We start from the raw sequence: 20,012 nt of genomic DNA, 5'->3' as shown, positions 1-20,012 counted from the left end.
CAAAAATCAGTAGATTCCACGAAATATGTGTTTTGCCATGTTTTGCTATCTCCATTAATACACACTTCAAAGAAATAGTATAGAGTAACAAATAACATGGTAATAAACACAAATAAAAATGAAAGAAAAAAACAAGACCAGTTCTCAAGTAACTTTATATGAAGGACAAATTAAAATGACACCATAAATGTTTTTGTTTTAGTCATTATTGACTGTTTCGAGGATTATTCTTTAGAATCGAGACTGAGGCACTTTTGGGATCACAGATGAAGGCGACAGTGCGACGTTCACCTGTCGCTATTATTGAAACAAAACCGAAACAAGACGCTCCGGCAAGTGCGCGCGAACATGTCCAATGGAAGTCCTCTGTATGCTGCCATCTTTCCTCACTGGGCTGTGGAAGGTTTTTGAAGCAACGCTGTTGGTTCGGAGCACTGTTGAGGCTACGCGTTGTCTGCTACGGGCTTATTTCTTTTTCGCCTGACCCAAAGTTTGCGTTCAAACGTGGCGAAACTTCATTCGTTAGCTTTTTAAGCCACCGAGGAATAGGATTATATCATTTTCTTGCCACAGCCTGCCAAATAAAAAAAAATAACTGAAATTTGGATGTCGATCCTATGCATTCCGCCGAACGAATGAATGAAAATTGCGGCTCTCTCCGCTCAACTTGAAGCTATTCTAGTAGATTGTATAGGAGCAGCCGAGAGTTCAGGCGCATGCGCAAACACCTCTCGCTCTGCGCCGCGGGCTGATCGGCTCACTCGGGAGAGGGACGTTACGGCGAGATCATAGACTAGCCAAACTCTCTCCATATATGGCTCTGGCCCGGATGTCACCATCGAACCTGCCGAACCTGCTCTGGGTGAATAGATAGATGAATATACGACTACGTCACTCGAATAGGACGGGCTTCTGGGCCATCTTGCCAGTGCTTCGTTCTTAATTCTGGGACATTATGAGTTTCCTTTGATGGGCTGCACTGGGAACTGAAGGGGCCATATAATAAATTTTTAATATGTTTACTAAAAAAAAAGTCAGTACATTTTCTTGTTTTTCAGTGAATCAGTAGACCCGGAACGAAATCAGTAGATCTACTGATAAATCAGTAGACCTGGCAACACTGGTCCCGCATCAAGCGCGACGCCAGCACGCGCGGCGTAGCCAAGACGGACGCGTGTGCCGCTGTTGCTGCTGTTCTCGTCAAGCTTCACCGCGTTTGCCGCTTGGGGCGGGTGGAGGTCCACTAACCATGACGTCACGCGCAGGCCTGGTCTTCTAGGTGGTGTTGCAAGAGCTCGCCACGCTGACGCTGTGACGTGGCGGCACGGCACTGTGCCACATCATGGTGCCAGCGGCGGTTGCTATGGTTACGCCGCTCGGTGACGGGATCCGACAAGAATTTTTACTCACACGTGTTTCGCCCTTTAGGGCACTGCTGAGCACTGCCGATGCACGATTCGATGGGATTGTCTTTTATTTTTGGTGGCTCTATGGTACATACAGTTGGCGACACCACGCAAGAGTGCGGAAGTAGAGCGCAACGTGAAATGCACGTATAAATCGCGGTGATAAATCAACGATAGTTTGTGATGTAATTTTTTTCGTGCCTTCCCCAACAGTAATGTCCTCACAGGCGCTTTGCGGTTTCTGAAGTAAATAAATAAAACAAAAAGAAATACAAAAATAAAAAAGGGATAGCTCGATGCTGGTGCGCATGCGATTCAGCGCTGGATCGGATCTGTATCACTGATACAGCGGGAAGGCAAGGTTGCATCGCTGCGTCGGCAGGATCAACATTATTTTCAGTCAAATTTAACCTATTTACATTTACGTATATATTTAATCGATCGCTTTCTTCCGGTACTTTTCCTAAAGCAATGCAGCGCGCTAAGGTGGTCACTTTGTATAAAGGTGGCGATAAAAACATGTTTAAAAATTATAGAGCTATTTCATTGTTATCCATTTTCTCAAAGGGTCTTGAGGAAATAATTCATCAGAGACTTTATTCCTATCTAGAGAGACATTCTGTTATTTCTAATAGTCAGCATGGCTTTCGTGAGCACCGGTCAACGGAATCAGCGCTTTTAGTACAAAAACAGCAGATTATTGAAAGCTTTGAAAACAAGGAACTTATTTTGGGTATATATATTGATTTTTCGAAAGCGTTTGACTTAATTAATCACACAAAATTGCTGGAAAAGTTAGAGCGCTATGGTATTCGTGGAACTGCTCTGAACTTAATTAGATCTTGCCTGCAGTACCGTACACAATTTGTTACCATTAACATTTCAACCACTCAAAAAATTGAAACCGGAGTACCTCAGGGTAGTGTGCTCGGGCCACTCTTATTTATTATTTTTATTAATGGTATTGAAAATAGTGTACCACAGGCAAACCTTGTTTCTTATGCTGACGACAAAACTATTTTTATTAAGGGCCACACAGCGGATGAAATAGAGAGCACGGCAATGAGAGTCCTTTCAAACATCGATTTCTGGACCAAAGTAAACGGGCTAAAAATAAACGCGGATAAAACTAAATGTGTGTTATTTCGACCACGAAATAGACAAGTACCTAATTTGCTTCAAATAACTTTAGGCTCTTCAACACTTCAGGTGGTAAAATCGGTAAAAATATTGGGCGTTTATTTCACTGAATCGTTGTCATGGAATGAGCACGTTGATTATATACATCAGAAAGTTCGTAAATCTATTGGTCTCCTTTGTAAGAATCGCGATGTCTTTCCAACAGGTGTTAAATTACTTTTATATTATTCTTTAATTTACACTCACTACGTGTATTGCCATTTAGTTTCCGGCACATGGACCGTTGTGTTTTGGTCGTCTGCGGACTAAAATGCAGTCAACTTCCTTCTTCTGGTGTTCTAAGTTTGTGTCAGAAGTTCAAGCGTAGACCGCTGCATACACACCAAAGACGCATTAGGAAAGAATGACAATTTGAAGACGCCTTCGTCATTCGAAAGAATTGGGCTGTGTTTTATTTGTATTCGGCTACGTCGAGGCCTGCTACTGGTGAAAACAACTCAGTTATTCCTCTCGTGTGTTCTTCACATGTGTGACAACCTCGCTCGCTTACGTGCGCGTGCCATTTCGGAGATGTTTGACTAAGGCGTAAGAATTTCAAGACATCACTTCCGATCAGCTGATCAGCGCGGATTCGTATGTGTATATTTGAAGATTTATGTGTGAATGTGCGGTAGATAATAGAAGCGTTATTTTTCAGTATCTACTACAGGTTCGCGGCAACAGTGCACGAATTGTGAGACACCCTCGTTGGCTATGTGAAACGAGTTCATTTGTGTAAGTGTATGCATGCTTCTTCTGCCTAACAGCAACATGCTTGTTGACGTGTTTATAAGCGCGCGTTAATTTAAATTCGCTTTATGTTAACTACTATTTTTTAACGTTGCAGTTGTTCATAAATCATAATGTTGTTTCATTGATCTCGTGATGTTTCTGCGATCTATCTCGAGCCAAAATAAAGACATTTTAGCTATCCTGAGAATGCTATATAGGAAGGCGGGTATGCAAATACCACTTTTAAAAACTGCAATGCCTCTTCGTTGTAACGCAAATGCTCTTCTACGCGAGATACATTAATACAGAGATGGAGGAAAAGGTGGTGTAGCAAACAAGAAAGCTCGAACCTGTGATCGCCAACTACAGGTATTTTCAGTCCTGATATTTTGCATTCTGCTGGCAATGTTTTCCATGCAAAGAGAAATAGACGTTGCGCAGTATTCATCAACAATTTTAGCCTTGCCGGAGATTTGATGTGGTAACAAATAAAAGGCAGAAAACGTATTTTGTTCGTTTTCTTGTGACAAGTGGGAGCGTTTATCGAGAACCGCATACGACGCTGACAGCGCACGCAAGCCCCAGTTTGTGGATACTGGTCATAGACGAATATGAGAGACATCAACTATTATATGAGTCCCGGTATATTTTGACATTACACGAACATAGAATCGCGCTCGGAAGCCAGACCCAAAGCTAGGCACCCACTGATTTCCCTACACACCCCCTAGGCGGGGTGTACCCCCGCCTTTTTTTGGTTTTTTTTTGTTTCTGAAGGTACATCCCTTAATTCGCGACGACTCCTCCACTCTCAATGCCCCCCCCCCCCCCCCCTCCTTCTCCCCCCATTTCAATACCTGGGGAAACCACTGTAGGCACCCATGCTGGTATCCGATGAATTATAGAGTAAAAATTGAATAAATCGATAGCGTGCATAGCTACAATCGTGACTGCAGCAGAATCTACTTGCAGACTTCATTTCTCAAAAAGAAATGCGCAAGGGCAGCGACGTGCCGCCGACCGCCTGATTTCGCGATGAAAAGCCAGCGTCCCGAGCTTGCCCAGAGCTTGGCCGGCCTCACGGACCGGGCGGGCTTACCGCTCATTCACACTGGAAGCGGATCCGCGTTTGCGAAGCGGCTGCGAACGCGGTAGTATAAAGGTCCAGTACAATTGCACGCGTACTCGGTGATATCAAGTGCGCGTGCAATTGTACTGGATCTTTATACAACCGCGTTCGCAACCGCTTTGCGAACGCGGATCCACTTCCAGTGTGAATGAGCGGTTAGGCGGCCTGCGACGAAAGCGCCACCACTCTCGCGCGAACGGAGGGGGCCCGGTTTCCGAAGCGCTGCTAATGCGGAGCTTGTCAACTGAGGTGATCTAGTAACGTTGAGCAGAAGTGGGGACTGAACCTAGGATACAGTGATGGGACCGGAGCGGTTCGCGTGAGTCGTGTGGTGTAGATCACGATCATAGGCGTGCACAGGGTCCTCCTATAGGGGGGGGGGGGGGGAGGGGGCAAGTTTCACTGCAGCGGCCCCCCCCCCCCTCCCCCCCCGTCTCACCGAGACCCTTACGCCGTAGGGGTAAGGTGTTCTAGTGTACCCTAGTAGGAGTGCACTAGAACACCATATTTTAACCGCGAAATATGACTTCCGAGTTTACTTCAGTGTCACCATAAAACTACCCTTGAGTTTATTTTCCCGCAGATTACTTGGAAGTCTAATTATCGCGGTTTACGAATGGAGCCCGGAGAATGATAAGGCTTGAAATATGTTTGAACCTAAAAATTAAATCTGAGCTGTGACACCGAACATGACGTAATGCCACAAAACCTCAAACTTTATAATGCCACTGTTCAGACTTTATTTATACGTGTCATCGTAGCCATATCCTCGTAGACCGCAGTAATTGGCTTTGCGAGTGCTCTGCGTGAAAGTGGACTTACATGCGCTTTGAAGTGTAAGAGAAATGAGAAGATGAGGTAACTTTTCCAACAACAAAAACGATTTATTTCCAAACAAAAGTGGAAACCCCCACGATAAAGAGACTACAGCTTGCACTCGTAGGGCACAAGCGCCATCACAAAACACAGAAAGAAAATGAATCGCACGAGGGCTCAGACGATACACAATTTCAATTCACAAACTGTAGACTCTAAAAAAACATTCAACCCAACACAACAGGGCTGGTGCAAATGAAAACAGTAACACACGGTAAAATTAAATACACTATACAAAAGACTATTCAAGTTGAGCTGTGCAAACATACTATTGGTGTGAGAGGCGAACCTTAGTTCGGACGGAATCGGCTGTAAAGCACCCCCTTTCGCCGGCTGTCAACCAATTAAGGAGGAAGTGGAATTATGTGACATTGTAGGTTAATGCGATAGCATATCCTGCGAAATTAAAAACACATTCATAACAAAAGTTTGCACGTTTTAGTCGTAAAATGCTTTAAGATATTATCAAAACTGATGGATGTTGCTAGGTCCTGCTCCACAAAGGGCAGCATCAACCAACGAAGCCGTTCCTGCGACATCGTGGATCTTAACTTGGTCTTTACATGTGCGAGCTTCGAAAATGTCCTTTTGCACGAGCAACTGGTTACAGGAATCGTGGAAAAAAGTTGAAGAACGCGAGAAAAGTCCTTGAATACTGACTTGTCCAACCCATTTTCTTTGAGTGAATCCAGCCAGTCATAGGCGGTCATGCTGTTTGCTTTTTCTTCGCTGGTGCGGGACTTCAGGAGCCGCATTTCAGGGCGCAAGCTGTCGGGATCTACCTCAAAAAAGCTACAAATAAGAGATATTTGTTCGTCGCTCGCAGAGAGGCCTAGGAGGTTCTGGATAGCACACACAAGCTCAAAAGTTTCTTGTGTGAACCTCTCTTCGATCCCTCGAACACAGGAGTCAAGCATCGGAAAGAAAACACCGACACGAAATTCCTCCTCTTTTGTCGCATAGAAACATTCATTCGCCCAGTTTTGATCAATTCGCTTCGATACCTTTTTTCTTCGAACTTCGGGGATCTCGATTTCATTGATCTCGCAGATCGAAGAAGCTTCCGCAAACATCTTTTCAAAGACTGCCTCATCTTGCATCATCTCTCGCAGCGTTTTTTGCAGATGTCTGACTTCATTGAGTGAAGTGGTAAGGTTAATTTTAGGGTCCTGAAGAGCTCGCCTAACCTTCCAAATAAGCTGTAGAATAGGGTGAGCTATTTCCATGCTGCAGACAAAATCAAAGCTCATCAACTGGGAAAGGAGTCCCCTGCCTTTTGTTTTTGTCTCCGGGGGCTTTGTGGAGCAATAATCGTTCTTACAGCACTCGACAGCTCGGTGTAGCTCACACGAACGGCCTTTACTGCTTCAGCGCGACACCCATCTGGTTGTAGACAAAGACTTCAAAGTTTTCAGCTGTGTGTCGACAGTTTGACAAATTCGCTCAAAAACAGCATGGCGCACAACACTGTTTTCAATAAAGTTGTACGGAAGTTGCACGACGCCAAAGAGATCAAACATCATTCTGTTTTCTCCTCGGGACAAACATGCATCGACAAGCACCAGATTAAAGCAGTGGGCATAGCAGTGAACGTAGACGAGCTTGTTGTTCTGCTCTTTGCACTTTGCTTGAACGCCAGCAACGTGCCCTGACATAGTAGAAGCCCCGTCAAAGCAGGCGGAACTCACAGAATTCCAGGAAACATTGATGGCGGTCAGAACTGCTTGCAATGTGGAAAACATAGAGTCGCTGTCTAAATTTTTAAGCCTTTCGAGAGTAAGGAAGACCTCCACTGGCCTGTTCTTAATCTCGCAGAAGTACCTAATAACAACAGAGAGTTGTTCATGATGACCGCAGTCGCTTGTTTCGTCGCACATGAGCGAGATTGTTTTCCCTTCTATGCGGTGAACAATCGAAGAAAATTGCTGCGTGCAGTGACTCTAGGATGTCGTTTTGTATTCTGTTACTGATGTAGGAGGCGTTCTTCGGGCCTGACTCTAAGTGGCCCCGTAAAACGGGGTCGTACTTCTTTAAGATATTAACTATCTCTAAATATAGACCTTGCTCTGCGCTTTCCTTATTTTCACTGTGCCCTCTGAATGACCTTCCCCCCTTTGCGAGAAGAACAACGATGTCAGTAAGGCGCTTTAGCACCTCACGATTTTGTTTTCGTTTTTCTTCAGCTTGAGACGCTCGTCGTTCAAAGCTTTCATCCAGCATTGAAGCAATCGATCTGTTTGCTTTGGAGCAATTTTATGAAACGACACTGTTAAGATGGCCCTCAAATCTTTCATGCTGATTAAATCCTTCTATCGCTTTCTTCCAAGTTCGAAACCCAATTGAAACAAAGGATGGGTCTAAATGTGCTTTGGATATACCACTCCCCGGCGGAAACGCCCGACAACAAAAGCAAAAGGCTGCATCTTTTGCTGGACTGTATTCAAGCCAGCTGAACTTTGCAAACCAGTGTTCACAAAAGCTGCGCTTTCGATTATTCGTTTCTGTTTGGGCACAGCTGCCTAGATGCGGCTGAAAAGGACCCCGTGCTTGCCTGGCTTGCTTGTCCAGGTCGCTAGTCGGCATTGGCAGCGACGGGTCGTCGTCAGACACCTGCAGGTTCTGGTTGGTGGAAAGCGTTGAGCAAAATCTCGGAGGCTCATCTGGTGCATCAACGTAGAAGCGTATGCTCTTGGGCTAGTTGGTGATCCATGTTTGTGAGGGTAAAAGCGCTAAAAACAACAGACAAGTAAAAGAAACGTACAAGCGCTCTGTTGTACGTTTCCTTTACTTGTCTGCTGTTTTTAGCGCTTTTACCCTCACAAACATGGTGCATTAACGATGTGGCTTGGCGTTGTGGCACAGCTTGGCGTCGGCGCGCAATTTGGTGTCGTGGCACAGCATGGCGAAGTGGTGCAGTCATCAGCTTGCTGGTGGCTGGACATCTTTTCCGGTTCAATTTGTTCATGCTGCTCTTTGCAGCTTGTTGACTGTGCTGCAAACAAATAAAAGAATTATAACTTTTTTTTTTTTATTTGTTAACATGGTTCTTAGAACACGCTCGAAAAGAAGTCTGAGTAAACAATTACAGGACAACTGCGCCAATAATATATATATATTCCTGGAAATTTTACGACAGCTTTCTCATCGACAGCTCAGCATAGTCCCTCCAAGCTAACAGCAACCACTGCTCGGAGGCGTGCCAAGCACGGCCTGCTGATTGTGTTTTCTACGTTTTAACGTAAACAACCTTTTTGAAAAAAACTAGGTTGCTAAAAAGCTAGTTTTTTTTTATGTCGGTGGCGTTAGTTACGCTAGAGTTACTAGTCTGGCCGAGGAGCACTACCTTCTTTGTTCATCGCGACAGAAGTTCGCGCCCTTCTTGTATAGTTAATAATTTCTAGAGAGATAATCGTGCACAGAGCGTATACACGACTCAAACATTTTAAGACTGCGTTTTATTAATGGTGAGCACTGGCGCTGGGCACGGAAATGCCCCGAGTTGCTGAGTACGTCGGTGAAGACAGTCGGCCGGGGCTCTAATAGAAACGTTGCTAAATTCGTTAGACGCTTTTTCCTTTGTGAGGATTTAAACATTCATGAGTGGTTGCGCCTCTCACTGTCACTGTTGCCTTCGTTCGTAAAGCACTTCATTCACCTTAACAAGATCAGTCATTTTGCTCAACGGGGTCCTGTTAAGGTGCCACGCTATCGTCTACGAACAGACTTCGTAGAATAATGACACCGACACGTGCTGCTATATTGAGACTTCTAATGAAAAGGATATGAATAATTTAACCAACTAAACGGAGCCCTGGAAAGAATTTAATTGTGCCTTTAACAACGAAGAAATATATTACAAGGTCAGTTTACTCGTTTTTTTCTTGGAAGGATCGCATTATGTGAATGAAACGGCCTCCAGGAAGCGTTCATACAAGCAGGCGTACTGAACGTCCCTGAATAGACTCATCCAATCACCAAACCAGTACCGATGTGCTCGGTGGACTCCTCCTTTCGTTTCTAATAAATTGCACTTTTCTCTCTTTCTATACTGCTGCGGCAATTTATGGGGTTCTAAAATAGCGGTGTCGTTTGCATGGGCACCGCCAGGATCTTCTTTCTAACATTTGCTACACATTCAGTTTTAATATCCGGCCACTAAACTACCACTATATACCCTGGAAAAGTTCAAATATAAAAATTTCCACAATTTGGACACTCGAAGAAACTTCAAATTAGGGTTCAGATTACGCTGTATGAACACCACCTGGACTCGTCGAATCCTGTTTATTACCTACGTCTTCCTTACGAAACATCATTACACTACTACGGCGTCGACTCGTCGATTATGCACCGAGTGTCCGCCGAAACACGGATTAGACACGAGTCATTGCCGATAGCTGGCGTAGGACTAAGACTCGAATTCACTTTGTAATTTGTAGCCGTTCTCGGTCGTGGCTTCACACTTCAAGTGCACGAGCACTGCTATAGTAAAGGCGGTAAAGTACAGTTTGAACACGCCCCGGCAGAAGACTAAGAAATATTTGTGGTAATTTTTGGACCTTCTGCATGCAACCGAGATTTCAGTTATACGGCGCTTTCTTCGCAATAAGCCTCGGCCAAGATTCGAACCGGTGAAAACAGGGAGGCATAGGTGGTGTTAGCTGTACTAATATATATATATATATATATATATATATATATATATATATATATATATATAGGGTGTTTCAGAAAACGCAGGCCAAATCGCTCCTGCGAAAACTACTCATCGCAACGAAAAAAGGCTTGTGGCGTTTTGGTCCTGGGCCAGGGGCCCATTTAAGAAAATAATTCAAGTCTGAGTTAATTAGGTTGTTAATTATTTTTGCGTAATTAACTTTTTAGAGCGCAGCTCTTAGTGGCCCGTTTCCAGCCTGAGCGGCGTCGGCGTCGGCGTCGGCGTCGCCGTCGGCGTAACCGGGGGGGGGGGGGGGGGGTCACGTGACACCCCCCCCGAGATCACGTGACCCCCCCCCCCCCGAAGTCGCGTGATCCCCCGAGGTCACGTGACCCCCCTCCCCCGAGATCACGTGACCCCCCGGGGTCACGTGACTACCTGCAGGTGACGTGACCCCCCTCAGTACCCTTCCCTACTCCTCCTCAAGAGCTGCGCTCCAATTCGGCGTTACAGGGATTTGTAAACGGCTTTCATTTTTAATATTATGTTTAAGGGCATGGTGTAAATTAGAAAGTTGCTCAGCATCATCGAAAAACACTAAATCAACAAGTTGCAGAATAATAGAAGGCACGCGAAGCATTTTACGGCTTTTTGAAAAACCGCACAAAATCGACGGGTTTTTAAGTTTCGGTTTGCTATCCGAGCGCATCTCAGCCCCGGCGGCACCGCGCCCCGTGGAGAGATAGTGCAACCAGCCTCTGCTGCGCTGTCATCGCGCGACGCAGCAGAGGCTGGTTGCACTATCTCTCCACGGGGCGCGGTGCCGCCGGGGCTGAGATGCGCTCGGATAGCAAACCGAAACTTAAAAACCCGTCGATTTTGTGCGGTTTTTCAAAAAGCCGTAAAATGCTTCGCGTGCCTTCTATCATTCTGCAACTTGTTGATTTAGTGTTTTTCGATGATGCTGAGCAATTTTCTAATTTAAACCATGCCCTTAAACACAATATTAAAAAAGTTAATTGCGCAAAACTAATTAACAACTTAATTATCCCGGACTTTAATAATTTTCCTAAATGGGCCCCTGGCCCAGGACCAAAACGCCACAAGCCTTTTTTCGTTGCGATGAGTAGTTTTTGCAGGTGCGATTTGGCCTGCGTTCACTGAAACACACTATATATATATATATATATATATATATATATATATATATATATATATATATATATATATATATATATATATATATACTGTTCTAAATATAGAAAAAAAAAGAAAAAAAAATAGCAAATGCGACGACTGTTACTTTACCTGGTTTCGTAAGCCACGTTTGTAGCCGCTTCCGCTGGGCTTTATTTTCTGCTGACTTCTTTTCCCCTAATTTCTTCAACTCCGCTCCAGAGAATTTGCTCAACGACATGACATTGATGTGCAGATGGCCAAAGTAGAAATGAAGATGAGCAAATGATGGTGGGCGTATTTACGCAGCGGTCTTTGGTAGGATGCGGTTGCAAGCAGCGCAGGTGGCTACTTAATTGCTCGATAACTTGAAGCCTTAGCAGCGCTACTCTACTTTAAAAAGATCACTGAAGATGAACGTCGTCATACCTACTTTTAAATAGAAAACGCTGCCACGTCGTCACCTTCGACAAACGAGGGGCAGTCAGTTCATGACTAGTGACGACATGGGCGCCTTTTTTTTTTTTGACAGAAAGGGCGAAAGAAATAAAGGGGAAGGTATTTCAAAAAGAGTATCCTCTTCGACTTCTAAATGACCATCTAGGAGACTGCTAGATGATCGGCTTCGGAAGTTACCTTCTCAGAGCTTTAGGGACAGCTCTAAAAGGTGTTGTTCTTCCCCAAACTATGTGTCCGGCTCTCAGTGGCCCTCAATCTGAATATTTCTAGCAATCCGCATGTTCGAGTACTTTTCCAAATCCCCAAACGCCTCTCTATTATTCTGTGAAAACTACGGAGTGTGTGCTAAACACGAGGATATCCCGATGGCTCTCTTCCATCGCTAAACCACCCAGCGACCTTCCCTACTCTACAATACAACTGCTCTTCCCCGCTCTAGGCTGTAGCCCAAGCCAAGAAAGCTTACGAAAACCGCTTAGGCTTCCTGATAGAAAGAATTGCAGACTATCTGCAAATGGTCACCTCAACCTTATCCCCTCAATAACCTGTACCATTTCCAAACCTTCCTTCCCTCCGTTTACCCTTTTTGGTTTTTCTTTCTTCCAATCCAGGTAGCAACTTCTTCGGTAGAGAAGGCCCACATATCTCGCCACCCAAAACAAGATCTCCAATTTTTAAACCGGAACGCGGGTTGGCGTCGTTTGCATTGGACAACAAGCTGGTCATAATTGACACTGAAGATTGACACCTAGCACAAGTCCTTGGACATGACGTCTTTAATCCCTCTTAGCCGAGTAGGGAGCTGCCTAGAGGAGCCAGGCCCTGCTGACCTTCTCGTATGTTCTCTCACAGAAAGATGCACCCGGAGCTAACCCGAGTGGCCTGGAGACCTTGCCTCATTCTTTCCTTCGCTTCTCACCACCCTCCTAGTTTCTCCTCCGGATATTTTTTTCTCCCCCCCCCCCCCTTCCAAAAAAAGAAACGCTGCAGTGAACGTTAATCTTCACAACGAATGCCTGCGTGAGTTGAAACATGTGTCCTTCAGTACTTTACCCTCGCGTTAAGACGGAAACGACTTAGACCAGAGGATTTTCGCAGAAGGATGCTGCACCCGGCAGCACTGCGGCTAGATTCCCAGGTGCGCAGCCTTGACTTATCGTTCCGCCCAGCAGCAGTCTTCTTTACTTTTTTGTCGATTTCTTCTGGGGTAAGGGCTCACTCGCACATTAACGGTCTCCGTTTACTCTAGGATATACTGACGATGTTTCAAATTCAATAAAACAAAGTGGGGATGGTTTTGCTTCCTTTCTTCCGGCGTCATCCCAATTTTGTTCCAATCAAAACGCCCCCAATTAGAAAAAAAAAAACAAAAAAAAAAACGCACTAAATTCGCACTTTACCCAAGTCATCAGGGGGGGGGGCAGGGCCCCCCTGCCCCCCCCCCCCCCGTATGCTCACGATGGGTGCCGGCACCGGCGCATCGGCAGCACGTCAGTATGGTGGTAGTTGTGCGCGTGCACCCCGTGCACACGCAAGTGCGGCGGCACGCGCAGGCTGTGGCGACTTTCTGCTGCCCTGTCGAGTGCAGCGCTGCGATTGTTGTCTAAAGGCTCAGCCTCACATGTTCCCATTTCCGAGTCGGGGCGGGTGAAACACTACCCGGTATTCTATAGTACAGTGTACCCAGGATCCCTGGGTTCTGCCGCGTGCTGCTTTCGCTCCATTTGCTCCGAGCCGCGGTGCGCTACCATACTCGGCCAGCGATCAAGACCGGTGGCTGAGTTTGTTAGCGGAGACCGAACTACACTGAACGAGTGGTATAATCTTAGTACAAAACAAAAAAAGTCATGACAAGGTTACAACATGACTCACATCATTAAGTGATAAGAAGTCAATGAGGAGTGGAGCGACAAATAAAATGATTGACCAATCAAAGATTTCTTTGCTTACATTTGCACAAAGATTGAACAATGCAACCCACGGAAAGACATAGCATACCCGTTGTGCTACATTTTTATCACAGTGTATCGCACAACTGAAAAGAACAAACAAACAATGTTCAACAACATAGCCAAGCACTATGTTGTGCTAGTAGTCTTACACACATGGGGCAGTTGTGTCGTGTCAGTAAGGAACAGTAAAAAAAAAAAAATTTATATATATATATATATATATATATATATATATAGAGAGAGAGAGAGAGAGAGATGTATATATATGTCAAAGATGCTTACTGTCGGAGTTACTTTACGAAGTTTATTACGACGTTTCGAGCGGGGACCGCTCTTCATCAGGTGTAGATATATCTGCAGCAGAAGTTAAGGAATCACGCTTGTTAATAACACTAAGAATGTTAGAAAAAAGTACCGAAACAACAAATAAGATTCGTCCTCTGACCTTCGCGTTTTCCTATGTCAGACCACGTGTCAAAAGACTTGGCTGCTGGTTATCGTGTGTATGTTCTGACGCAAGTAGTATCACACTTTCGGTTGTAGCGCCATATATGTACTCCCTCCTATTTATGACAAGTTTGTTATAGCGAAGCTGAAACGCCGGTGCTCCTGGCTCATTTCTAGCAAACTCAATTAGTTTTTTTTTTTTTTTTTTTTTTTTTTTTTTTAACGTACGTTACGCTTAGCAGGCGAGAAACCTTCGGTGACATTGATGTTCCTTTCTTTCAATTTGGTGCGTGCAGAAAGTATGCTGTCTTTTATTTTGTAGCTTGAAAAGTTAACTTTGAGAGGGTGACATTTATTTGCCAGTAGAACCCTAAGCGATAAGCACACTCAATTGCACCGTCAAAAACTGTGTCAATAGTGCCCGAAAGCAATTTACTCACTTGCTCCTTAGATTGTTGCCATGGTTCACGAGCATCATAAATTCCATGAAATTAAGGTTGTCGCGCCGTGACCTGCCCTGCAGTTCGTCTAGCCGCGACTGTAATGAGTCACGCTGGGTGGTCAAGACTTTCATAGAACGCAACATACCGGCGACATCTTGATCTAAACTGTCAAGTTTTTTTTTTTTTTCTAAGGTATTTAGGTTTTGCTGGATGTGACCAATTTTAGTTTCTATGTTTTTCTGACCAGCCTTTATTGACTTCACGTCAGCGACCAACTCAGCCGGACTTTTGCCGAATTTATAGATTGGAGCTGAAGGTCCTTCAGAAGGTGAAAAATAACAAACATTTGCTCGGAGTGCTCATCAGGTAGAGATGCAGCCTCAAGAACAGCCCTCGGAACAGTAAGAGGGCCCGGATTTGTCTCGACGTTGCCAGAGCCTAACAACAATAACACCTTGGAGAAACGATCACAAGCAATATTACACCGCTCTCCTGGGCTCGGGAGCAAAAGAAGGCTACGACTGTCGCATTTTTTATCGTAGAGTAAAAAACGTTTACAAACCTGCGAAACGCAGAAACACAGCATGAGAGTCATGTCGTCGCCACTGCTCCCGCAAGCCCACTGGAGTAAGGTTCACGTAGCACGCTGTTAAAGGTAGGGTGCCTCAGTTTTGGTTGGTAAAAACTTTATTGAATGCCTGCAGAGCTTTCGCTGACCGGGCCTAAGTCACCCGCTTGGGGGCGTTGCCGCTGGTCCTCTTCGCCCGTCTAGGGGCGTCGAAGTCCTGCCGCTTCACCGCCTCACAGGCCTGCTGGACGGCCCAGAGTTGAACGTCGAGGCTGGGACTGCACAGGGCAGCGGACAGCCGCGGCGGGAGTGTTCCGGAGTTAGCACCGTGCGGGTCTTTGGCGCAGTCCCAGAGCATGTGGGTTAACGTGGCTACCTCTTTGCGGCAGACCTTACACGTGTTCGTTGTGTATATTTCGGGAAACATTCTGTGATATTGTGCCGGATTAGGGTACGTGCGCGTCTGCAGTTGTCTGAATGCGACCGCCTGTACCCTGCTCCCGAGCCCACTGGAGTAAGGTTCGCGTAGCAAGCTGTTTAAGGGGGGTGCGGGAACTGATGTCGCTGTTATTGACGCCGTTGTGCCGAAAATTGAAAGAATCCGAGACGGCTGATCCAAGGGGAAACAGCTGAAAAGGCACACGTGGCTGCTGCACTCCGACGATGGTATCAGCGGAACCTAGATGCCGATCGAAGCATAAGCTGAGGGTAAAGACCAGAGCAGGAAAAACGCCAGGATTACCTGCGAAACGCAGAAACGCGGCATGAGAGTCATGTCGTCGCCACTGCTCCCGAGCCCACTGGAGTAAAGTTCATGTAGCAAGCTGTTTAAGGGGGGCGCGGGAACTGATGTTGCTGTTGTTGATGCCGTTGTGTCGAAAATTGGGAGCATCCGAGACGGCCCATCCAAGGTGAAACAGCTAAAGAGGCACACGTGGCTGCTGCACTCTGACGATCGTATCAGCGAACCGAGATACCGGTCGAAGCAGAAGCTGAGGGCAAAGACCAGAGCAGGAAAAACGCCAGCATTGCCTGCGAAACGCAGAAACGCGGCATGATAGTCATGTCGTCGCCACTGCTCCCGAGCCCACCGTAGTAAGGTTCGCGTAGCAAGCTGTTTAAGGGGGGTGCGGGAACTGATGACGCTGTTGTTGACGCCGTTGTGCCGAAAATTGGGAGCATCCGAGACGGCCGATCCAAGGGGAAACAGCTGAAGAGGCACACGTGGCTGCTGCACTCTTGCAATGGTATCAGCGGAACCTAGATGCCGATCGAAGCATAAGCTGAAAATAAAGACCAGAGCAGGAAAAACGCCAGGATTGCCTGCGAAACGCAGAAACACAGCATGAGAGTCATGTCGTCGCCACTGCTTCCGAGCCCACTGGAGTAAGGTTCGCGTAGCAAGCCGTTTAAGGGGGGTGCGGGAACTGATGTCGCTGTTGTTGACGCCGTTGTGCCGAAAATTGGGAACATCTGAGACGGCCGATCCAAGGTGAAACAGCTGAAGAGGCCCACGTGGCTGCTGCACTTCGACGATGGTATCAGCGGAACCAAGATGCCGATCAAAGCATAAGCTGAGGGTAGAGACGAGAGCAGGAAAAAAGCCAGGATTGCCTGCGAAACGCAGAAACACAGCATGAGAGTCATGTCCTCGCCACTGCTCCCGAGCCCACTGGAGTAAGGTTCGCGTAGCAAGCTGTTTAAGGGGGGTGCGGGTACTGATGTCGCTGTTGCTGACGCCGTTGTGCCGAAAATTGGGAGCATCCGAGACGGCCGATCCAAGGTGAAACTGCTGAAGAGGCACACGTGGCTGCTGCACTCCGACGATGGTATCAGCGGAACCGAAATGCCGGTCGAAGCAGAAGTCCAGGGCAACGACCAGAGCAGGAAAAACGCCAGGATCGACTGCGAAACGCAGAAACACAGCATGAGAGTCATGTCGTCGCCACTGCTCCCGAGCCCACTGGAGTAAGGTTCGCGTAGCAAGCTATTGACGCCGTTGTGCCGGGAACTGAGGTCGCTGCTGTTGACGCGGTTGTGCCGAACATTGGGAGCATCCGAGACGGCCGATCCAAGGTGAAACAGCTGAAGAGGCACACGTGTCTGTTGCACTCCGACGATGGTATCAGGGGAACCGAAATGCCGGTCGAAGCAGAAGCCCAGGGTAACGACCAGAGCAGGAAAAACACCAGGATCGCCTGCGAAACGCAGAAACACGGCATGAGAGTCATGTCGTCGCCACTGCTCCCGAGCCCACTGGAGTAAGGTTCGCGTAGCAAGCTGTTTAAGGGGGGGTGCGGGAACTGATGTCGCTGCTGTTGACGCCGTTGTGCCGAAAATTGGGAGCATCCGAGACGGCCGATCCAAGGTGAAACAGCTGAAGAGGCACACGTGGCTGTTGCACTCCGACGATGGTATCAGCGGAACCGAAATGCCGGTCGAAGCAGAAGCCCAGGGTAACGACCAGAGCAGGAAAAACACCAGGATCGCCTCCGAAACGCAGAAACACAGCATGAGAGTCATGTCGTCGCCACTGCTCCCGAGCCCACTGGAGTAAGGTTCGCGTAGCAAGCTGTTTAAGGGGGGGTGCGGGAACTGATGTCGCTGCTGTTGACGCCGTTGTGCCGAAAATTGGGAGCATCCGAGACGGCCGATCCAAGGTGAAACAGCTGAAGAGGCACACGTGGCTGTTGCACTCCGACGATGGTATCAGCGGAACCGAAATGCCGGTCGAAGCAGAAGCCCAGGGTAACGACCAGAGCAGGAAAATCACCAGGATCGCCTGCGAAACGCAGAAACACGGCATGAGAGTCATGTCGTCGCCACTGCTCCCGAGCCCACTGGAGTAAGGTTCGCGTAGCAAGCTGTTTAAGGGGGGGTGCGGGAACTGATGTCGCTGCTGTTGACGCCGTTGTGCCGAAAATTGGGAGCATCCGAGACGGCCGATCCAAGGTGAAACAGCTGAAGAGGCACACGTGTCTGTTGCACTCCGACGATGGTATCAGGGGAACCGAAATGCCGGTCGAAGCAGAAGCCCAGGGTAACGACCAGAGCAGGAAAAACACCAGGATCGCCTGCGAAACGCAGAAACACGGCATGAGAGTCATGTCGTCGCCACTGCTCCCGAGCCCACTGGAGTAAGGTTCGCGTAGCAAGCTGTTTAAGGGGGGTGCGGGAACTGATGTCGCTGCTGTTGACGGCGTTGTGCCTAAAATTGGGAGCATCCGAGACGGCCGATCCAAGGTGAAACAGCTGAAGAGGCACACGTGGCTGTTGCACTCCGACGATGGTATCAGCGGAACCGAAATGCCGGTCGAAGCAGAAGCCCAGGGTAACGACCAGAGCAGCAAAAACGGCAGGATCGCCTGCGAAACGCAGAAACACAGCATGAGAGTCATGTCGTCGCCACTGCTCCCGAGCCCACTGGAGTAAGGTTCGCGTAGCAAGCTGTTTAAGGGGGGTGCGGGAACTGATGTCGCTGCTGTTGACGCCGTTGTGCCGAAAATTGGGAGCATCCGAGACTGCCGATCTAAGGTGAAACAGCTGAAGAGGCACACGTGGCTGTTGCACCCCGACGATGGTATCAGCGGAACCGAGATGCCGGTCGAAGCAGAAGCCCAGGGTAACGACCAGAGCAGGAAAAACGCCAGGATCGACTGCGAAACGCAGAAACACAGCATGAGAGTCATGCTGTCACCACTGTTCCCGAGCCCACTGGAGTAAGGTTCGCGTAGCAAGCTGTTTAAGGGGGGTACGGGAACTGATGTCGCTGCTGTTGACGCCGTTGTGCCGAAAATTGGGAGCATCCGAAACGGCCGATCCAAGGTGAAACAGCTGAAGAGGCACACGTGGCTGTTGCACTCCGACGATGGTATCAGCGGAACCGAAATGCCGGTCGAAGCAGAAGCCCAGCGTAACGACCAGAGCAGGAAAAACGCCAGGATCGCCTGCGAAACGCAGAAACACAGCATGAGAGTCATGCTGTCACCACTGTTCCCGAGCCCACTGGAGCAAGGTTCGCATAGCAAGCTGTTTAAGGGGGGGTGCGGGAATTGATGTCGCTGCTGTTGACGCCGTTGTGCCGAAAATGGGGAGCATCCGAGACGGCCGATCCGAGGTGAATTAGCTGAAGAGGCACACGTGGCTGTTGCACTCCGACGATGGTATCAGCGGAACCGAAATGCCGGTCGAAGCAGAAGCCCAGGGTAACGACCAGAGCAGGAAAAACGCCAGGATCGACTGCGAAACGCAGAAACACAGCATGAGAGTCATGTCGTCGCCACTGCTCCCGAGCCCACTGGAGCAAGGTTCGCATAGCAAGCTGTTTAAGGGGGGGTGCGGGAACTGATGTCGCTGCTGTTGACGCCGTTGTGCCGAAAATGGGGAGCATCCGAGACGGCCGATCCGAGGTGAATTAGCTGAAGAGGCACACGTGGCTGTTGCACTCCGACGATGGTATCAGCGGAACCGAAATGCCGGTCGAAGCAGAAGCCCAGGGTAACGACCAGAGCAGGAAAAACGCCAGGATCGACTGCGAAACGCAGAAACACAGCATGAGAGTCATGTCGTCGCCACTGTTCCCGAGCCCACTGGAGCAAGGTTCGCATAGCAAGCTGTTTAAGGGGGGTACGGGAACTGATGTCGCTGCTGTTGACGCCGTTGTGCCGAAAATGGGGAGCATCCGAGACGGCCGATCCGAGGTGAATTAGCTGAAGAGGCACACGTGGCTGTTGCACTCCGACGATGGTATCAGCGGAACCGAAATGCCGGTCGAAGCAGAAGCCCAGGGTAACGACCAGAGCAGGAAAAACGCCAGGATCGACTGCGAAACGCAGAAACACAGCATGAGAGTCATGCTGTCACCACTGTTCCCGAGCCCACTGGAGCAAGGTTCGCATAGCAAGCTGTTTAAGGGGGGTACGGGAACTGATGTCGCTGCTGTTGACGCCGTTGTGCCGAAAATGGGGAGCATCCGAGACGGCCGATCC

The sequence above is a fragment of the Ixodes scapularis genome, unplaced genomic scaffold (genome assembly GCF_016920785.2).
Source record: "Ixodes scapularis isolate PalLabHiFi unplaced genomic scaffold, ASM1692078v2 PGA_scaffold3__209_contigs__length_174095766, whole genome shotgun sequence".
In the NCBI taxonomy this organism is placed as follows: Eukaryota; Metazoa; Arthropoda; class Arachnida; order Ixodida; family Ixodidae; genus Ixodes; species Ixodes scapularis.
Note: the sequence above shows the minus strand (reverse complement) of the source record.